This window comes from Nicotiana attenuata, unplaced genomic scaffold (assembly GCF_001879085.1).
Source record: "Nicotiana attenuata strain UT unplaced genomic scaffold, NIATTr2, whole genome shotgun sequence".
In the NCBI taxonomy this organism is placed as follows: domain Eukaryota; kingdom Viridiplantae; phylum Streptophyta; class Magnoliopsida; order Solanales; family Solanaceae; genus Nicotiana; species Nicotiana attenuata.
This window is the reverse complement of record NW_017670568.1, coordinates 23,465-45,589: the sequence shown is the minus strand read 5'-3', so window position 1 is coordinate 45,589 and position 22,125 is coordinate 23,465.

Genomic DNA, 22,125 nt, shown 5'->3' with positions numbered 1-22,125 from the left:
TGTGATGCCTTTTGGAGAAAACCGTACGGGTTTGGTCCAAAGCGGACAGTATCACACTAAGTTAAGAGTATCTTTGGGCCGTTTTAGCCCAACAAAAATCAACTTGTCTGTTTTTCCATATGCTTTCTCACATAAAACCTTAAAGGCAAAAATTAAAAGAAAATTAATTTCCATTGACCTTACCACTTGATTGGATTAAAATATTGTAGTCATTACCTACTAAAATTCAGACAATCTAACACTTCAAATCAGAGGCGGATCCACCTCCCCACTTGCGGGTTCACGTGAACCCAATAGATTTTGTTTAAACAGTGTAAATATGTTCAAAAAAAATTACTAAATATCTATAAATGTTTAAATATGAACTCAATTACTAACTAAAATTTACTCGAAATCGTTGCAGGAACCCGTAAGTATTAAATTCTGAATCCGCCTTTGCTTCAAATGGTTGTTTACCACATTAGTTAGTGAAATAATCGAAAGAATCGTATGTGATTTTACTTTCCTAAACCACACCAGCTTTTTTCCGAACTTCAAACATTTGCTGCTCTCACCTTTGTACCTACCATTCTAGTTCACTGCCATTAATTTGTTCAAGTTGTTGTACACTGTTTTCCTGTTTCCCTATTTATTGACTAATTTTCTTTTAATTCTATGAATCTCCTTTTGTTATTTTCTGTTCTAAAAGTTCAAGAATTAATCATAGAATACGACTACCTTACATTGTTTTGATTTTTGATGATTTTGATATATAGAACTACAGCGAGTCGTCCAAATTGGGACCGGAAGCATATTGGGAGAAATTCAAAATTATTCAGATTTATAAGTGGTCATTTATAAATAGCCACAGTTTTAAAAGTAATCGTAATTTAGCCATTTTTCATGTAAAGATAAATCAGAAGGAAAACACTGTTTAAAATCCGAAAAAATACTCTACTATAATTATACTGTATTTCCAGTATAATATACTGGAACTCCAGTATATTATCCAGTATACTTATGCTGGAACTATACTGGAGTTCCAGTATAATATATCGGTCCAGCATAATATATTGGAGATTGGAGCACCGACACGTGTTGGAGTTCCAGCATAATACGTTGGAAGTTCATACACAGGTGTACCAATCTCCAGTATATTATGCTGGAACGCTAGCCGTACTATTTTTACAAGCATATCTTGTTATTCAGAAATCTCTTATTTAACGGAAGATATTATATATTGTGAATAATATTTTTCTATATTATTATTGGTTTTACTTTTTGACAAAATTAAAATTCGATAAAATATTGGACAAATCACAGCCAAATTGACTTTAGTGAATTGTACATTAGGGATTACCAAATAAAGTCTTTTCAACAAAAATGTGAATCAAAAAGAACGAATTAATCCCCAATGGTATGGTCTAGTGATTGATGATATGAAATGAAGATCATATTAATCCTTGGTTTGAATCCTAATAAAAACAATAATAATATGTAATATCGACACATATCAATCTAAATTTTCCTCAAAAATACCGATACTTATACGTACAAATAGAATAAAGAGTGACTAGCTTGGTATATTTTAAAAAAATTAAACATTTTTGTTATCACAAGAAATATGGAAAGCAGCTGAGAATGTGATCGGGCCAAGAGTAGTTCAATCACCGAATATACAGTAGTTACAATACAAATATGACATACATATTTGGAACTTTCACGGATTGTCATATGATGAATAGGATCTTTCCATTCTAATTAAAGATGTCGAGTTTCAATCACCGAATATACAGTAGTTACAATACAAAGTTGTAATGATCCGGCCGGTCGTTTCATGAGTTACCGCTCCGTTTCCCCCATTTCTACTTCTTTATGTGTTGTTCAGCTTAATTCCATCGTATCATGTTGGTTGGTTCGGATTTGGAGTAGTTTTGGAGTGTTATGAGACACTTGGTCTCTTAAATTGGCCATTTAGTTGGGAAAGTCAACCGGAAGTTGACTTGTGAGTAAACGATCTCGGAATTTGGTTTTTATGGTTCGGATAGCTTCGTTAGGTGATATGGGACTTAGGAGCGTGATCAGAACGTATTTTGGAGGTCCGTGGTAGATTTAGGCTTGAATTGGTAAAATTGGAATTTTGGTGTTTTCCGGTTGGTAGTGGAAATTTTGATATCGGGGTCGGAATAACTACAACAACAACCCAGTATAATCCCACTAGTGGGGTCTGGGGAGGGTAGTGTGTACGCAAACCTTACCCCTACCATGGGTAGAGAGGCTGTTTCCAAATAGACCCTCGGCTTCCTTCCCAACAAGAACTCCCCACCTTGCTCTTGAAATTGTAGTAGGTCCGTTGTGTCATTTGTGACGTGTGTGCAAAATTTCAGGTTATTCGGGTGAGGTTTGATAGACTTTTTGATCATTTGCGAAATTTGGAAGTTTTGGAATCCTTAGGCTTGAATCCGAGGGTGATTTGGTGTTTCGATGTTGTTTGGACTGTTCCGAAGGTTGGAATAAGTTTGAATAGCGATATGTGACTTGTTCGTATTTTTGGATGAGGTCCCAGGGGCCTCGGAATGATTTCGGATGGTTATCGAAAAGTTTAAAAGTTGGAGAATGCAGCTGAAGCTGTTGGTTCTGTCATAACCGCACCTGCGGTTAGGGGACCGCAGGTGCGAAGACCGCAGAAGCGAGGAAGGGCCGCAGATGCGGTTGGGCAGCACAGAAGCGGGAGTTGAGGCGCACCAGCGAGCCCGCAGGTGCGGTGGATTGACCGCAGGTGCGAACGCGAGGTTTTAAGTGAAAATCCGCAGAAGCGGTGGATTGTCCGCAGGTGCGAACCACAGATGCGGTTATTTGTCCGCAGGTGCGAACTGCAGATGCGGTTATTTGTATGCAGGTGCGAAAATACTTGGGCAGAAACTATATAAACCTGCCTTCGCGGAATTTGGGTTGTTTTCCACCATTTTTATCCAGAGTTGAAGCTTTTTGGAGGGTTTTGAAGAGGGAATCAAGAGGGTTTTCATTGAGATTCGAGGCGAGTTGAGGCCGAGTCGAGAGGCAATGGCGTCACGGTGTAGGATTTTCATCCGTTTTTGCGCTAAGTAACGATTGTAAATCTAGACTTCAGGGTATGAAACCCAAAATTTTGTATTGTTTTGGTAAATAAGGTGACGCACATGCTAGGTGACGGGCGTGTGGGCGTGCACCGGTAGGGATTGTGACTTGGTCCTTCCCGTGGCGACTGTAGAGTTGCATATTTTGATAAACTATATATGATATCCATGTGTTTTAGAAATAAATCTGTTAATTTGGGCTGAATTCCATGTTTGGGGCCTTGTGCCGAACTGTTTGGGCCCTTAGGGGTATTTTACTACTTTCCTCACACTGTTTTGATTTGAAAGCATATCCTCAGTCATGATTTTACTTGTTTATTGTTGATTCAGTTTCATTACTCTACTTTCAAATATATGAAAACTGTTTGGGTTGAGTTCCCTGATTGTCACTGAAATGCCCGAGTGGCTGTGAGGTTAATGACTAAGAGATAGGTCGAGGACCTGATGGTGAGGATTATATATATATATATATATATATATGGATCGGGCTGCAGGCCGCAACGATATAACGTTTGGACTGTAGGAGCCCCTCTGGAGTCTGTACACCCCTAGTGAGCGTTGTCGACTATATATTATGGATCGGGCTGCACACCGCAGCGGTTATTATTATTATGAGATATCAATTGAGTGGGAGTGCTGAGTGTGGTACTGATTGACGATAGTTGACTCACGAGTGACTGAGAGGCTTGCCCGAGAGGCTATACTTATGAGTGATACTCTGCCCGAGGGGCTTGTTTATGAGATTTCCTGTTTTCACTCTTCTTTATACTGAGCCTCTATTGAAAAATGTTGAATAAATTGTCACGACCCAGATTTCCCACCCTCGGGAGTCGTGACGGCGCCTACTCATGAAAGCTAGGCAAACCGAGTATTATAGATTCATTAACCCTTTTTGCTTAGTCTTTTTAACAGTTTAATATAACAGGCGATCAACAACGAAATAATTATAATACACAGGAATGCGGAAGGCGAAACTCATAGTTTAACCATATACTAGTGCAGAATCCAATATACAACTTTACCCAGAATTGGTGTCACAATGTCACGGACAATCTATGAATACTACAAACAGTGGTCTGAAAGATAAATACAAAGCTGTTTCTGAATTACATAGAAGAAACATAATGGAAAGATAGAAGGAGACGCCAAGGCCTGCGGACGCCTGTAGGACTACCTCGGATCGCCTGATGGACCGAAGGCAGCAACCTCACTGTGGTCCAAAAGCTGCAGTACCGGGATCTGCATACAGTGCAGAGTGTAGTATCAGCACAACCGACCCCATGTGCTGGTAAGTGCCTAGCCTAACCTCGGCGAAGTAGTGACAAGGCTAGGACCAGACTACCTAATAAATGGGTGCAGTTAAATCATATACAGCGGAAAAATAAAGGCAGAAATTTATAGGTAAAGATAAGGGGGGGGGGGGGGGAACATTCTGTTGGGGAATATCAAGTAACAACTGAAAACCAATAGATAAATATAAAGAACACCATAACTCAATTATCAACAAAAATCAGGAAATCAAAGACAAGTGCACGACATCACCTTCGTGCTTTTATTCTCGTCCTCACCATAAGAATCAATATAATCAAGTCTCAACTACCGCTTTACCTCTTGGTTCCACCTCTAATTCGCTTGTATCTAGTCACAAATTACTTAATAACATTAATAAATGCTAAATAAACAATTCAAATGCATGAAAATAGGTTATCTAGTGATTTTCCCAAAAAGTCAAAAATCGACCCCGGGCCCGCTTGGTCCAAACCCGAAATTCGGACAAAAACCCGATTACCCATTCACCCTCGAGCCCGAATATATAATTGGTTTTGGAATCCGAGCTCAATTTGAGGTCTAAATCCCTAATTTTTGATATTCCTAAGTTCTATCCAAAATTCCCAATTCCACCATGAAAACCCTGGATTCTAGGAGTAAATCTTGTAAAAAGAAGTTAAGGAGTGAAAGAAATAAGTTAAAAATCACTTACTTGTATTTTGGGGAAGAAAGAGTGTCTTCAAAAATCGCCTCCTATGGTTTAGAGTTTTGAAAAATGAGAAATGGCTAAAAAGTCTCGTTTAAATATACCCCTCTCAGACCCTCACCGCTGACCGCATCAGGAGGACCGCGGCCGCGAAGTCCACCACGGACCGCGAAATTTTGAGCACGGCCGCGAAGACATGGCATTGCTCATCGCTGACAGCATAAATCCCACCGCGGTCGCGAAGACCCCACCGCGGACCGCGAAGCCTAGTTTCAGAGACCTGCAACTTTCTCTGAACCTGCAACTCTTATGTTCTAAGTCTAAATTCACTCTGTGGCCTATCCAAAACTCACCCGAGCCCTCGGGGCTCCAAATCAAACATGCACAGGAGTCCAAAAACATCATACGGACTTGCTCGTACGATCAAATCATCAATATAACATCAACACCCATGAATTACACCTCAAATCTATATAATTACTCAAGAACATCAAAATTACTATTTTCTCAGCTATAGGTCAGTTTTATACCAAACCAATTCCGATCTTTATCAAATTTTACAGATTCAACTTAATTATAATTTCAAACTTGTACCGGGCTCCGGAACCAAGATTCGGGCCCGATAACATCAAGAAAATGCATCAATTCACTTCTAAAAAACCTTATATATTCTAGAATATAATTTTCTTTAAAAATTTATTTCTCGGGCTTGGGACCTCGGAATTTGATTCCGGGTATATGTCCAAGTCCCAAATTTAACCCTACGAGACCGTCTAATCACGGGTCCAGGTCCATTTACCAAGAATATTGACCAAAGTCAACTTTAATTAATTTTAAAGGCCATTTTCCGTATTTCACTTAGTTTTCACATAAATGTTTTCCGGAAACGCGCCCGGACAGTGCAAACAAATCGAGGTGAGACAAAAAGAGGTTTTTAAGGCCTCGGAACACAGAATTTACTTTCAAAATACGGACACAAGAAAAGTACCTGAGTCGGAGAAAAGATGGGGATATCAGCTCCGCATATCGGACTCGGACTCCCAGGTAGCTGCCTCGGCAGGCTGACCTCTCCACTTAACACGAACTGAAGGGAACTTCTTCGATCTCAACTGATGAACCTGCCGGTCTAGATTAGCTATCGGATCCTCCTCATAGGATAAGTCCCTGTCCAACTGGACAGTGCTGAAGTCTAACACGTGGGATGGATGACCGTGATACTTCCGAAGCATGGACACATGAAATACTAGGTGCACAACTGATAAACTCGTCGGTAAGCAACTATGTACGCCACCTCTCCCACTCGATCAAGAATCTCAAACGGCCCAATGAATCTAGGGCTTAACTTTCCCTTCTTCCCAAATCTCATCACGCCCTTCATGGGCGACACCCGGAGCAACACTCGCTCTCCGACTATGAATGCCACATCATGAACCTTGCAGCCGATATAACTCTCCTGCCTGTACTGAGCTGTACGAAGCCTATCCGAAATGATCTTAACCTTGTCCAAGGCATCCTATACTAGGTCCGTACCCAAATACCGAGCCTCTCCCGTCTCAAATCATCCAACCGGCGACCGACACCGCCTACCATATAAAGCCTCATAAGGAGCCATCTGGATGCTCGACTGGTAGCTGTTGTTTTAGGCAAACTCCGCTAATGGCAATAACTGATCCCACGAGCCTCCGAAGTCAATAACACAAGGTCGAAGCATATCTTCCAAAATCTGAATAGTACGCTCGGACTATCCGTTCGTCTGAGGATGAAATGCTATGCTCAACTCAACCCGCGTACCCAACTCACACTGAACTCCCCTCCAAAAATGCGAGGTACACTGCGTACCCCGGTCAGAAATGACAGACACGGGCACACCATAAAGACGAACAATCTCTCGGATATAGATCACAGCCAACTGCTCCGAGGAATAGGAAACTGCCTTAGGAATGAAATGCGCTGACTTGGTCAGCCCATCAGCAATAACCCATACTGCATCGAACTTCCTCTGAGTCTGCGGTAGTCCAACAACGAAGTCCACAATGATCCGCTCCCACTTCCACTCAGGAATCTCAATCTTTTGAAACAAACCACCAGGTCTCTGATGCTCGTACTTTACCTGCTTACAATTCAAACACCGAGCTACATAGGCAACAATGTCCTTCTTCATCCTCCTCCACCAATAATGCTGCCGTAAATCCTGATACATCTTAGCGGTGCCCGGATGGATAGAATACCGAGAACTATGGGCCTCCTCTAGAATCAAGTCACGAAGTCCATCAACATTAGGCATACAAATACGACCCTGCATCCTCAAGACTCTATCATCTCCAGCTGTAACCTACTTGGCACCTTCGTGCCGCTCTGTGTCTCTAAGGACACACAAATACGGATCATCACAACGAGCGACTATGCAAGCTAACGCACGGTTGGGCTCAGAAACATCTAACCTCACAAACTGATTGGCCAAAACCTAAACATCCAAAGCAAGCGGCCTCTCACCGACCGAAATATACGCAAGACTGCCCATACTGGCTGGCTTCCTACTCAAAGCATCGGCCACCACATTGGCCTTCCCCGGATGATATAAGATGGTGATATCATAGTCTTTCAACAACTCCAACCACCTCCTCTGCCTCAAATTTAGCTCCTTCTGCTTGAACAAATACTGTAGACTCTTGTGACCCGTGAACACCTCACATGACACGCCATACAGATAATGCCTCCAAATCTTCAACGCGTGAACAATGGCTACTAACTCCAAATCATAAACTGGATAATTCTTCTCGTGAATCTTCAACTGGCACGAAGCATAAGCAATGACCTTGCCATCCTGCATCAACACTGCACCAAGTCCAATACGAGATGCGTCACAATAAACTGTATATGGCCCTGAACCAGTGGGAAAAACCAACAATGGCCCCGTAGTCAAAGCTGTCTTGAGCTTCTGAAAGCTCGCCTCACACTTGTCCGACCACCTGAAATGGGCACCCTTTTGGGCAACCTGGTCATCGGGGCTGCAATAGATGAAAACCCCTCCACAAACCAACGGTAATAGCCCGCCAAACCCAAAAAACTCTGGATCTCTATAGCTGATGTGGGTCGAGGCCAGTTCTTTACTGCCTCTATCTTCTTCAGATCCACCTGAATTCCCTCTACTGATACAACGTGGCCCAAGAATGAAACTGAACTTAACCAAAAATCGCACTTTGAAAACATAGCATACAACTGACTATCCCTTAGAGTCTGAAGAACGACTCGAAGATGCTGCTCGTGCTCCTCCCGGCTGCAGGTATAGATCAAAATATCGTCAATGAAGACAATCACGAAGGAATCCAAATAAGGCCCGAACACTCAGTTTATCAAATCCATGAAAGCTGCTGGGGCATTTGTCAATCCGAATGACATCACCAAGAACTACCGAGTGCGGAAAGCTGTCTTAGGGACAACGGATGCCCTAATCCTTAACTGATGGTAGCCAGATCTCAAGTCAATCTTCGAAAATACCTTGGCACCTTGAAGCTGATCAAACAAATCATCAATCCTCGGTAATGGATACTTGTTCTTGATTGTGACCTTGTTCAACTGCCGGTAATCTGTACACATTATCATCGATCCGTCCTTCTTCTTAACAAACAACACCGACGCACCCCAAGGCAAGACACAAGGCCTAATAAAGCCTTTATCAAGCAAGTCTTGCAACTGCTCCTTCAATTCTTTGAACTCAAGCGGGGCCATACGATACGGCAAAATAGAAATGGGCTGAGTGCCCGTAGCCAAATCAATACAGAAGTCGATATCCCTGTTGGGTGTCATACCCGACAGTTTTGAAGGAAATAACTCAGGAAACTCACGAACAACAGGCACAGAATCCATAGAAGGAACATCGACACTAGAATCACGAAAATACGCCAAATGGGCCAAACATCCCTTATCAACCATACGCCGAGCCTTCATATATGAGATAACCCTACGGGTAGAGTGACCAGGAGTCCCTTTCCACTCTAGACGAGGTAAACCCGGTAAGGCTAAGGTTACAGTCTTGGCATGACAGTCCAAGATAGCATGGTAAGGTGATAACCTGTCCATCCCCAATATGACATCAAAATCAACCATATCCAAAAGTAACGAATCTACTCGAGTCTGAAGACCCCCAATCACAACTATACAAGAATGATGAACACGATCTACCACAATAGAATCACCCACCGGTGTAGACACATAAATAGGAGCACTCAAGGAATCACTAGGCACAACCAGATACGGTGAAAAATAAGATGACACATAAGAGTATGTAGATCCTGGATCAAATAGAACTGAAGCATCTCTACTACAAACCAGAACAATACCTATGATAACTGCATCGGAAGCCTCAGCCTCAGCCTTAGGCCTGGCTGGAAGAGCATAACATCGGGGCTGGGCCCCACCTCTTTGAACTATATCTCTGTGACGGCCTCCTGCTGGCTGGCCTCCACCTCTAGCGGCCTGACCTCCACCTCTAATACCTCTACCTCCACCTCTAGCACCTCTACCTCCACCTCTAGCTGGCTGAGCGGGCGGTGGAACACTTGGTGCCTGAACCATGGCACGGGAACCATGATGCTGAGAGCTGCTCGGTGCTCGAGGGCAAAATCAAGCAATATGCCTCGTCGCCACAAGTATAATAAGCCCTCGGCTGCTGAGACTGCTGACCCTGACGTGCACTGTAGGGCAACCAATCCGAATACTGCATATCAGAACCACGGCCACCTGGAGCACCATGAGAAGCCTGAAGTGCTGAATGAAAGGGTCTGGAAGAGTGGCCCCTACCAAAAGAATCTCTGCCTCTAGATGAGGCACTACTAAACCTGCCCGAATGACGAGGCCTCTTGTCAGACCCCTGACTGCTCCCCAGTGATAGAACCATCTCCACTCTCCTGGCCGCATCCTGAAAAGATATCTCACTCCCCGTCTCCTTAGCCATCTGTAGTCGAATAGGCTGAACGAGTCCCTCAATGAACCTCCTCACTCTCTCTGTATCTCAGTGGGAAGTATAAGAAGAGCATGACGGGCCAAGTCAATGAATCTGGTCTCGTACTTAGTGACAGTCATAGAACCCTCCTGGAGACGCTCAATCTATCTCCGATAGTTCTCCCTCTGAGTTATAGGAAGAATCTTCTCCAGAAATAGCTGAGAGAACTGATCCCAAGTCAAAGTTGGTGACCCAGCTGGTCTAGCCAAATAATAATCTCTCACCAAATCTTGGAGGATCCAGACAGTCGAAAAGCAGCAAAGTCGACCCCATTGGTCTCCACTATCCCCATGTTCCGTAGAACCTCATGACAGCTGTCCAAATAATCATGGGGATCCTCAGAAGATGTACCACCAAATGTAGTAGTGAACATCTTGGTGAACCTATCCAACCTCCACAAAGCATCGGCAGACATAGGTGCTCCCTCACCAGTCTGAGCTACCACACCCGACTGAACTGCTCCAACTGGCTGAGCTGCTGGAGTCTGAAACTGGCGAGCCATCTGCTCCGGAGTGCGGGTAGCGGGAGTTTGTGCTCCTCCCCCAGCCTGAGAGACAGCTGGTGCCACAGGAAGTAAGCCTGCCCGAGTGACACTCTCCATAAGGCCCACTAGACGGACCAGTGCATCCTGGAGTACCGGGGTGGCGATGAACCCCTCTGGGACCTCAGCTGGTCTTGCTGGAACTGTCTGGGCTGGAACCTCATCATCAAACTCATCCTGAGGCTCCGCCACTGGTGCTGCTGCTCTGGGTTGAGCTCTGCCCTTGCCTTGGCCCCTAGCACGGCCTCGGCCTCGCCCTCCGCCCCTTGTAGATATTGCCGCTGGGGGCTCGATCTACTGATCAGCGGATGAAGAAGCGCATGTTCTCGCCATCTGCGAAAGAATAGAGTAGAAGTTCAATTAGCATTGAGAAACCAAATCGCACGACAGAGAAGAATTGAAGTGAAACTGTTCCTAACTCCGTAGCCTCTGGGGATAAATACAGACGTCTCCGCACCTACCCCTCAGACTTTACTAAGCTTGTCCGTGAATTGTGAGACCTAAGCAACCTAGACCTCTGATACCAACTTGTCACGACCCGTATTTCCCACCCACGGGAGTCGTGATGGCGCCTACTCATAAAAGCTAGGCAAGCCGAGTATTATAGATTCATTAACCCTTTTTGCTTAGTTTTTTTAACAGTTCAATATAACAGGTGATCAACAACGAAATAATTATAATACATAAGAATGCGGAAGATGAAACTCATAGTTTAACCATATACTAGTGCGAAATCCAATATACAACTCTACCCAGAATTGGTGTCATAATGTCACGGACAATCTATGAATACTACAAACAGTGGTCTGAAAAATAAATACAAAGCTGTTTCTGAATTACATAGAAGAAACATAATGGAAATATAGAAGGAGACGCCAAGGCCTGCGGACGCCTGCAAGACTACCTCGGGTCGCCTGATGGACTGAAGGCAGCAACCTCACTATGGTCCAAAAGCTGCAGCACCGGGATCTGCACACAGTGCAGAGTGTAGTATCAGCACAACCGAACCCATGTGCTAGTAAGTGCCTAACCTAACCTCGGCGAAGTAGTAACGAGGCTAGGACCAGACTACAAAATAAACCTGTGCAGTTAAATCATATATAGCGGAAAAATAAAAGCAGAAATTTACAGGTAAAGATAGGGGGGGGGGGAGAACATGCTGCGGGGAATATCAAGTAACAACAAAAAACCAATATAAAGAACACAAAATTTCAATTGTAAGCAAGAATAAGGAAATCAAAGATAAGTGCACGGCATCACCCTTCGTGCTTTTACTCTCGTCCTCACCATAAGAATCAATATAATCGGCACGGCATCACCCTTCGTGCTTTTACCTCACATAATCATGACACGGAATTATCCTTCATGCATTACCACTCATATCATGGCACGACATTTTTCATCGTGCGGCATGGCATCACCCTTCGTGCTTTAACACTCTCAAAATCATGCACGGCATCACCCTTCATGCTTTACACTCTTCCTCACCCAAGCAACAATCACAAAGCAATTTGGGCAAGGGAATCAATAACATCACAATAAAATCCCAGCAAGGGAACAATAGCATAACAACAATATCCCGGCAAGGGAAAACAATATCAAGAGTAATAACATCCCAGCAAGGGAGATAATATCAAAAGAAATAACATCCTGGCAAGGGAGATAATATCAAAAGCAATAACATCCCGCAAGGGAGACAATATCATAAAACTCTTCTATTTTCCACAATCACTTCACAACTCAATTGTCAACTTAAGCCAACGCTCTACAATGTTCAATTACCATTAATACTTACACAAGCCTTGTTCAACAATAGAAGTCATCATATAAAGCATGAATAATACGAAACAGAGTCACAACAATCATAGTATAAGACTCACGGGCATGCTTGACACCGACGTATAGATACTCGTCACCACACCTATACGTCGTACTCAACAATTAACACTTAGCAAATAAGATACAACTCCTAATCCCTCAAGCTAAGGTTAGACCAAACACTTACCTCAAAGCCACTAACACAATCATGTCTCAACTACCGCTTTACCTCTTGGTTCCACCTCCAATTCGCTTGTATCTAGTCACAAATTACTAAATAACATTAATAAATGCTAAATAACCAATTCTAATGCATGAAAATAGGTTTTCTAGTGATTTCCCCAAAAAGTCAAAAATTGACCCCGGGCCCGCTTAGTCCAAACCCGAAATTCGGACCAAAACCCGATTACTCTTTCACCCCCGAGCCCGGATATATAATTAGTTTTGGAATCCGACCTCAATTTGAGGTCTAAATCCCCAATTTTTGATATTCCTAAGTTCTACCAAAATATCCCAATTCTACCGTGAAACCCCTAGATTCTAGGACTAAATCTTGTAAAAAGAAGTTAAGGAGTGAAGAAATAAGTTAAAAATCACTTACTTGTGTTTTGGAGAAGAAAGAGTGTCTTGAAAAATCACCTCTTATGGTTTAGGGTTTTGAAAATGAGAAATGGCTGAAAAGTCTCGTTTAAATATACCCCTCTTAGACCCTCACCGCTGACCGCATACAGAGGACCACGGCCGCGAAATCCACCGCGGACCGCGAAATATCGAGCGCGGCCGCGAAGACATGGCCTTGCTTGTCGCGCCCCCTTTTTCCCTCTTTGACGGGGAGAGGTCCGGGTTTCAACATTCACGGGGTGTAATGACTCATTTCCTTTTGGGAATTGGGTATTTGAAGGGTCGCCACCTAACGGATTATGGTGCGTTAGGGCACCTAGAGAAATTAACTCTTGGGTTGGTTTGCATTACCAGAGATTAGGGTAAGGGCTCGAAGTAACCTCGAGGGGAAGGTGTTAGGCACCCCTCTTGGTCCATAACTGTGGGTCCCGGCCGAACTTGTATTCACAAATTAGTCTATATAAACGGTTGAATCAAATAAGTTGCAAGCAGAGCATGCTGGGAATTGTATAATAAAATAAGAACTTAAACATGTTGTATGCATAAAAAGGAAAGTAAAGCTTCAAGTAAAGTGAATTTGGGGAGAGGGAGGTCCTAGGTTGGTTAGCCTATAGGATCACATCAGTACAATGCCTGGTAATCACTCCTTGGAAAGGGGCTACGCGTGGCATTAGCGCACCGGTCATCATATCCATATCAACCATCCCATCCCCTTAGTGGTCATGCAAAGCGAGTGTTGGTCAACGATCGCTATTGCGTGCTGCTACCCGTCCCTTCTTAATGGTCCTGGAGGGAGTTAGGACCCTTACCTATAGGTGGTTCTAAACAGACCCCTAAGGTTTTTAAAAGGCGAAAATTCTAAGGCGACAGTCAAAAGCATTTAGGACTTTCACACGTAATGGGAGCAATTAAGAGGCTCAGAGTTTCCTCCTCAAACAAACACATAGCAGCACGACTCAAGCACAGTTAAGGTCTTTTATTAATCAATGTCCTAAAGTAGGATATCTATGTGAATATGAAGAAATAAACAAAGCCCCTTTTTTTAGACTCAAAAATTAGACCCTAGCAGTTGCCTAAGTACTCCTTTTAAAGCCTGTTAGGATCAGAAAACATGATAGAGACAATTTCAGAGAATGCAATTTTGAAAGCGCCCTAGAGGCTTGCCTATGCGCAGGATGCTGATATCTATATTAATACAGGAACAAACAGATTTTTGAAATAGGCTCCGTTAATACTTATAGGCATGATATCTAATAAGATTGGGGCTGTCTTGAAGAACTTATTCCAGAAAATGCTTAATACTTGATAAGACCAATTTTAAAACGAACCAGGCGTGATCGAGTTGATTTATTAGACCAAATTAGATTAACAGACAGAATTGCGAGTAGAGCTCCCTATAGACATCATGCCTATAGGACTTAATTCACATATAATTATAATGAGTATTTCTGTATGTTGCCATACCTGCAAAAATTCCCAATTCTACCATGAAACCCCTAGATTCTTGGACTAAATCTTGTAAAAAGAAGTTAAGGAGTGAAAGAAATAAGTTAAAAATCACTTACTTGTGTTTTGGGGAAGAAAGAGTGTCTTGAAAAATCACCTCTTATGGTTTAGGGTTTTGAAAAATGAGAAATGGCTGAAAAGTCTCGTTTAAATATACCCCTCTCAGACCCTCATCGCTGACCGCATACAGAGGACCACGACCGCGAAGTCCACCGCGGACCGCGAAATATTGAGCGCGGCCGCGAATACATGGCCTTGGTTGTCGCGCCCCCTTTTTCCCTCCCTTTTGACGGGGAGAGGTCCGGGTTTCAACATTCACGAGGTGTAATGACTTTCCTTTTGGGAATTGGGTATTTGTAGAGTGGCCACCTAATGGATTATGGTGCGTTAGGGCACCTAGAGCGATTAACTCTTAGGTTGGTTTGAATTACTAGAGATTAGGGTAAGGGCTCGAAGTAACCTCGAGGGGAAGGTGTTAGGCACCCTTCTTGGTCCACAATTGTGGGTCCCGGCCTAACTTGTATTAAAAAATTAGTCCATATAAACGGTTGAATCAAATAAGTTGCAAGCAGAGCATGTTGGGAATTGTATAATAAGATAAGAATTTAAACAGGTTGTATGCATAAAAAGGAAAGTAAAGCTTCAAGTAAAGTGAATTTGGGGAGAGGGAGGTCCTAGGTTGGTTAGCCTATAGGATCACATTAGTGCAATGCCTGGTAATCACTCCTTGGAAAGGGGCTACGCGTGGCATTAGCGCACCGGTCATCATATCCATATCTACCCTCCCATCCCCTTAGTGGTCATGCAAAGCGAGTGTTGGTCAACGATCGCTATTGCGTGCTGCTACCCGTCCCTTCTTAATGGTCCTGGCGGGAGTTAGGACCTTTACCTATAGGTGGTTCTAAACAGACCCCTAAGGTTTTTAAAAGGCGAAAATTCTAAGGCGACAGTCAAAAGTATTTAGGACTTTCACACATAATGGGAGCAATTAAGAGGCTCAGAGTTTCCTCCTCAAACAAACACATAGCAGCACGACTCAAGCACAGTTAAGGTCTTTTATTAATAAATGTCCTAATGTAGGATATCTAAGTGAATATGCAGAAATAAACAAAACCCCTATTTTTAGACTCAGAAATTAGACCCTAGTAGTTGCCTAAGTACTCCTTTTAAAGCCTGTTAGGATCAGAAAACATGATAGAGACAATTTCAGAGAATGCAATTTTGAAAGCGCCTTAGAGGCTTGCCTATTCGCAGGATCCTGATATCTATATTAATATAGGAACAAACAGATTTATGAAATAGGCTCCGTTAATACTTATAGGCATGATATCCAATGAGATTGGGGCAGTCTTGAAGAACTTATTCCAGAAAATGCTTAATACTTGATAAGACCAATTTAAAAACGAACCAGGCGTGATCGAGTTGATTTAAAGACCAAATTAGATTAACAGACAGAATTGCGAGTAGAGCTCCCTATACACATCATGCCTATAGAACTTAATTCAGATATAGTTTATAATGAGTATTTCTGTATGTTGCCATACCTGCAAAAATTCCCAATTCTACTATGAAACCCCTAGATTCTAGGACTAAATCTTGTAAAAAGAAGTTAAGGAGAAAAAGAAATAAGTTAAAAATCACTTACTTGTGTTTTGGGGAAGAAAGAGTGTCTTGAAAAATCACCTCTTATGGTTTAGGGTTTTGAAAATGAGAAATGGCTGAAAAGTCTCGTTTAAATATACCCCTCCCAGACCCTCACCGCTGACCGCATACAGAGGACCACGAGTGCGAAGTCCACCGCGGACTGCGAAATATCGAGCGCGTCCGCGAAGACATGGCCTTGCTTGTCGCGCCCCCCTTTTCCCTCCCTTTTTGACAGGGAGAGGTCCGGGTTTCAACATTCACGGGGTGTAATGACTCATTTCCTTTTGGGTATTGGGTATTTGAAGAGTCGCCACCTAACGGATTATGGTGCGTTAGGGCACCTAGGGTAAGGGCTCGAAGTAACCTCTTGGGTTGGTTTGCATTACCAGAGATTAGGGTAAGGGCTCGAAGTAACCTCGAGGGGAAGGTGTTAGGCACCCCTCTTGGTCCACAACAGTGGGTCCCGCCGAACTTGTATTCACAAATTAGTCCATATAAACGGTTGAATCAAATAAGTTGCAAGTAGAGCATGTTGGGCATTGTATAATAAAATAAGAATTTAAACAGGTTGTATGTATAAAAAGGAAAGTAAAGCTTCAAGTAAAGTGAATTTGGGGAGAGGGAGGTCCTAGGTTGGTTAGCCTATAGGATCACATCAGTACAATGCCTGGTAATCACTCCTTGGAAAGGGGCTACGTGTGGCATTAGCGCAACGGTCATCATATCCATATCTACCCTCCCATCCCCTTAGTGGTCATGCAAAGCGAGTGTTGGTCAACGATCGCTATTGCGTGCTGCTACCCGTCCCTTCTTAATTCCTGGAGGGAGTTAGGACCTTTACCTATAGGTGGTTCTAAACAGACCCCTAAGGTTTTTAAAAGGCGAAAATTCTAAGGCGACAGTCAAAAGCATTTAGGACTTTCACACGTAATGGGAGCAATTAAGAGGCTCAGAGTTTCCTCCTCAAACAAACACATAGCAGCACGACTCAAGCACAGTTAAGGTCTTTTATTAATCAATGTCCTAAAGTAGGATATCTAAGTGAATATGAAGAAATAAACAAAACCCCTTTTTTAGACTCAGAAATTAGACCCTAGCAGTTGCCTAAGTACTCCTTTTAAAGCCTGTTAGGATTAAAAAACATGATAGAGACAATTTCAGAGAATGCAATTTTGAAAGCGCCCTAGAGGCTTGCCTATACACAGGATGCTGATATCTATATTAATACAGGAACAATTAGATTTTTGGAATAGGCTCCGTTAATACTTATAGGCATGATATCTAAAAGATTGGGGCTGTCTTGAAGAACTTATTCCCGAAAATGCTTAATACTTGATAAGACCAATTTTAAAACGAACCAGGCGTGATCGAGTTGATTTATTAGACCAAATTAGATTAACAGACAGAATTGCGAGTAGAGCTCCCTATAGGCATGATATCTAAGCGTATTACTGATTTTAATCGATTTGCAGGTATGGCAACATACAGAAATACTCATTATAACTATATCTGAATTAAGTCCTATAGGTATGATGTCTATTATTAAACTGATTTTAAGACATGATTGTTTGGACCCTATATGCATGATTTCTAAACATGGCAGAATGTAAAACCTTATAGTCATTATTTCTACTTGATGAGCAAACAAACTTGAAAGTGAAATCCTATGGACATGATTTCTATTAGGCAAAACAATCAGATTAAAGAGCAAAAGTTCTGTGAGCATGCTGTCTATTCAGAGCAAACAGACTTTAAAAGTAAAGTCCTAAGAGCAGGATTTCTACCCGTATTACCCCCAGAAAATAGGCATCTACCCACCCTTTTTCACTAAATACCCCAATATATGTTTACAAATTATTATAGGCCAATGAATGAATTACATAAATGAAACAGAAAATCAAGAAGCTATTCTATAGGGAGCCTTCAATTAGGCCCAGATTTCCCAAAGCCTCCAATGGCCTCATATGCCTCAATTCCATAGACAAAATCATAGTCTAGGTGCATCAAAGTTCCCTAAGGATCTCAAGGATCCCGGGCAGTGCTTACACCTAGACTTAGTAACCAAGAGTTGAACAAGTGCAGTGTGGAATGGCCAGCCTCAGTATGCCGGAGTTCAGAGGGTTCTCAAAGGATCCCAAGGCAGTACGCATACTAGAGGGGGCAGAACTTATTGACTAAGAGTAGAGTGAGAAGTGATGGACACAAGTTGAAAAGGTTTTAGTAAGAAACTGTAATTAACAAAAGCCTTTCTTGATAGCAATTCAGTAAAGATTGTTTGAAAAAGAGATTGGAGTAGTTAACAGAGTCCAAACGCAGCTAGTTCATAGAACCAAGTAAACTCAATAGTCACACATAGGGGTCAAGGGGTTTGGGACACATAGAACATATGGTTGCAAACACAGAACCCATCAAAGGTCTAGGACTGGTTTAGACATGCTCAGAAACAGCTGACACTGGCATAGTCACAAAACTAGGCATGAAGAACACAACCACATAGAGGGTGATAGGGATTTGGGATCCATGGGATATAGTATGGTAAATATACAACAAGTAAGAGACAACTGGTAAGACATGCTCAGAAACACACGTAAAGGGAATATACTAATCTAAAGGAAGGGGAAGACATAATAACAGGCTAGTAAAGTATTCTTAACAACAGGTTTCACAACAGAATCACAAATAGAAGCAAACCAGAAATAAGAAGAACTGAAACAATAAGACAATGATGTTGTTGTTGGAACTTTGAATTGAAACAAGGACATACCAGTGAAGAGGAGAGTAAGCAGAATGAAAAGAACAAGAGAGCACAAATGGTTAGCCTTGGCTTGCAGCCGGCTAACAATATCAAATGGCACAAGAGAGAGCAGAGATTTTTAAAGTATGAGAGATAGTTTTTGAACTCAAGTGTTCGTGTCCTGTGCTAATGAACGACTATAGTATTTATAGTTTGAAAGCAAGTAGTAAATAAGGTGAGAATCATAGTAGCATAAAAATTGAGGAACTCAGAATCAATCAATTAGAAAATCAAGGAAGTACTCCCTTAAGTTAAGGGAGTTAATTCAAACGGTAAGAAACAGTAGCATATAAGGCAAGAAAAAATCAGTACAGGACTAAAAAGGAAAGAATCAAAGTTCAGTAAGCATAGGGTAGTCAATTAGGACTAAATTCAGAAAACCTCAATTGAGGGAATGACTCAGTAAAAATAAAGTACCACAGCAGATAACGTAATGAAATCAGTCAATTTAAACAGACGAGGTAGAATTTTAGAGTTTTAAAAGAAAATCTTTCAATCAAACCATCAATTAAGGAAATCAGGATCAATCAAGAGGGAGTCATGATTCTATACTTCAACACATAAATAGAGAAGATCAAACACACGTAGCAAACATGCAAGGCCAGCAATATCGACAGAAAGAGGCAAGAGATGAACAAACAAGATGAACACAATCACACAGAAGTGATATAAGTAGGCTAAGGACTCAGTAAAACACATTCGAAGCACGGTAATCACAGAAGCTTATCCAGAATCAAGTAGTCAGGCTAACACACAGAACCAAGACAAAGAAGGTCTTAGAAATTAGGGATTTTTAACATAGGCGAGTTAAATAGCAGTAAGAACATAGAATCCGTCATGATAAGCAAGGAGAGAGGCTTAAGCTTAAAGAAAAATCAGTTTAAACAAGTGTAGAAGAAACTCCGAGAAACCCTAACTTTAAAGAAAGTAAAAACGGCTTAAAGTTGATGATTTTTTAAAGAGAGGTTAGAGAACAGTGTAGAACATAGAAAGAAGACTAGAATCGTTAAAAATAGCACAAATCTAAGAGATTCAAATGAAAGTTAGGGTTTCAAAGGAAACCCAAATAGAAACGGAAGAACATGTTATAAACTTCAAAGATCGTAACAAATATGGTGTGATTTTGCCCAAAATCACACCGGAGAAGCCATGAACAACCAAAACAGCAATCCTAGACACAAGTTGGCATGGCCCAGGGCCCTTAAAGGCCTCAGAGATGATGAGCAATGCTAGGGGGAAACCATTGGAGGCTTGGGGTTGAAAGGTGGTCACTGGAGATGACCGGAGAAGGGAGGCGATTGACAGAGTCTAGGGTTAGGTTTAGAGAAGAGAGAAGATGAGAGGATTTGAGGGCGGCGGATTTAGAAAATGATTTAGGGTTGGGGGTGTATGAATTAAAAAAGGTAAGAACGGTTTAGGGCCGTTGATGGTGTATGAATTAAAAAAGGTAAGAACGGTTTAGGGCCGTTGATCTAAAAGATCAACGGCCAAGATTTGAGATGACTTTGGGTCGGGTAGGGGTAATTAGGGCCTGGGTCGGGTAATCTGATTAGGATTGGGCTGGGATTGGGTTATAATTGGGCTGAAATTGAAAGCCAAATCTGGCTATGATTTAAATAGCCAATTTTCCCTATTTCAATTTTAATAAATAGTAAATAGTTTTCTAAAAATAATTTTTCTATACCAAAATGATTTAACATATATAATTGTCATTTTAAAAATATATGGACCAATTTTTACGCATATAAAATGTAATTATACTTTAAACGGGCTAACATCGCAATTATATGCAATTTAGCTTAAAAATACTAAATGTAATTATAAAAATGCATAAAAAATTTATTAACCACATTTTGGTATAAATATAGAAATTAAATGAATAAATCATTTTAACAATAATTTAGGAAATAATTATTGGGATTTTATGAATAAAAGGGAAGAAAATATATCAATTTAAATCCTTAAAATTATGGGAAAAATTATAAAAACCTTGTGCATACTTATATATGCATACATATGCTATTTTGAAGGTATTTATGCAAATTAAAATACATAGGGAAAAATTGGGTATCAACAGCTGCATCTCTTTACCCGGGAAGGATGAAAGAGTTTTCGGATAAAGAAATGATGGCCAATTTTGACCGGATGGGATGTTTTGAAGGACAGAGGCCGAGCTCCGGTTTTCGAGTTGCCTACATATCCCTTGTTTTATAGAAAGCAGGCCATGTGTTGTTCTGGGTTCACCCGCGGAGTATGCCGATGAGAATATTGCAAGAACAGACACGAGATGCGGAAGCGGCTACGATGAGCGGAAAAGGCTCGGGACGATTGGAGGGAATTAGAGCAAGATTGCTCCTTCCAAGATAGCAATTGCTTACTAGTTACCTGCTGATAAAAGATGCTACAAACATATTTGCAAAAATTTAAACATGATGCAAATTCCTTTTGGACCATGAAGGTTGTCTTTGGACGGTTAAAGATGACGTCCTTGGACCATGACATCCTGGGCCATGAATTGTTTAGTGAGGGATTCGCAGGCCATGAAATGGTGTTCTCAGGCCATGAAAATGGTGACTCCGAACCATGACGCCTTTGAATAATGATATGTAAGTTCGAGAGATCCTTAGGCCATGGCATGGTGTCTTCCGGCTATGAGAATGGTGCCTTTAGACTATGGCGCCTTTGGACAGACTGGCGATGTTTCAGCCCATGGGATGCAATAATATGATGTAACAAGACAGGGCTTAGTCTTGTGAAATGGAGGGCAGAGCTTAGCCCGATTGAAAAGCAAGTAGATAGTAGTAGAAGTAGAGCAATATCTGTGCAAAGAGGGACAGTGCTTAGTCCCGTGCAAGTGGGGAGGCAAGGATTAGCCTTATGCAAGTGGGGAGGCAAGGATTAGCCTCATGCGAATATGGAGTCAAGGATTAGACTCACGCAAGTATGGAGTCAGGGCTTAGACTCATGTGAGTATGGAGTCATGGATTAGACTCATAGAAATATGGAGTCAGGGCTTAGACTCATGCAAGTACGGAGTCAGAGATTAGACTCATGTAAGTATGGAGTCAAGGTTTAGACTTATGCAAATGTGGAGTCAAGGCTTAGACTCATACAAATATGGAGTCAGGG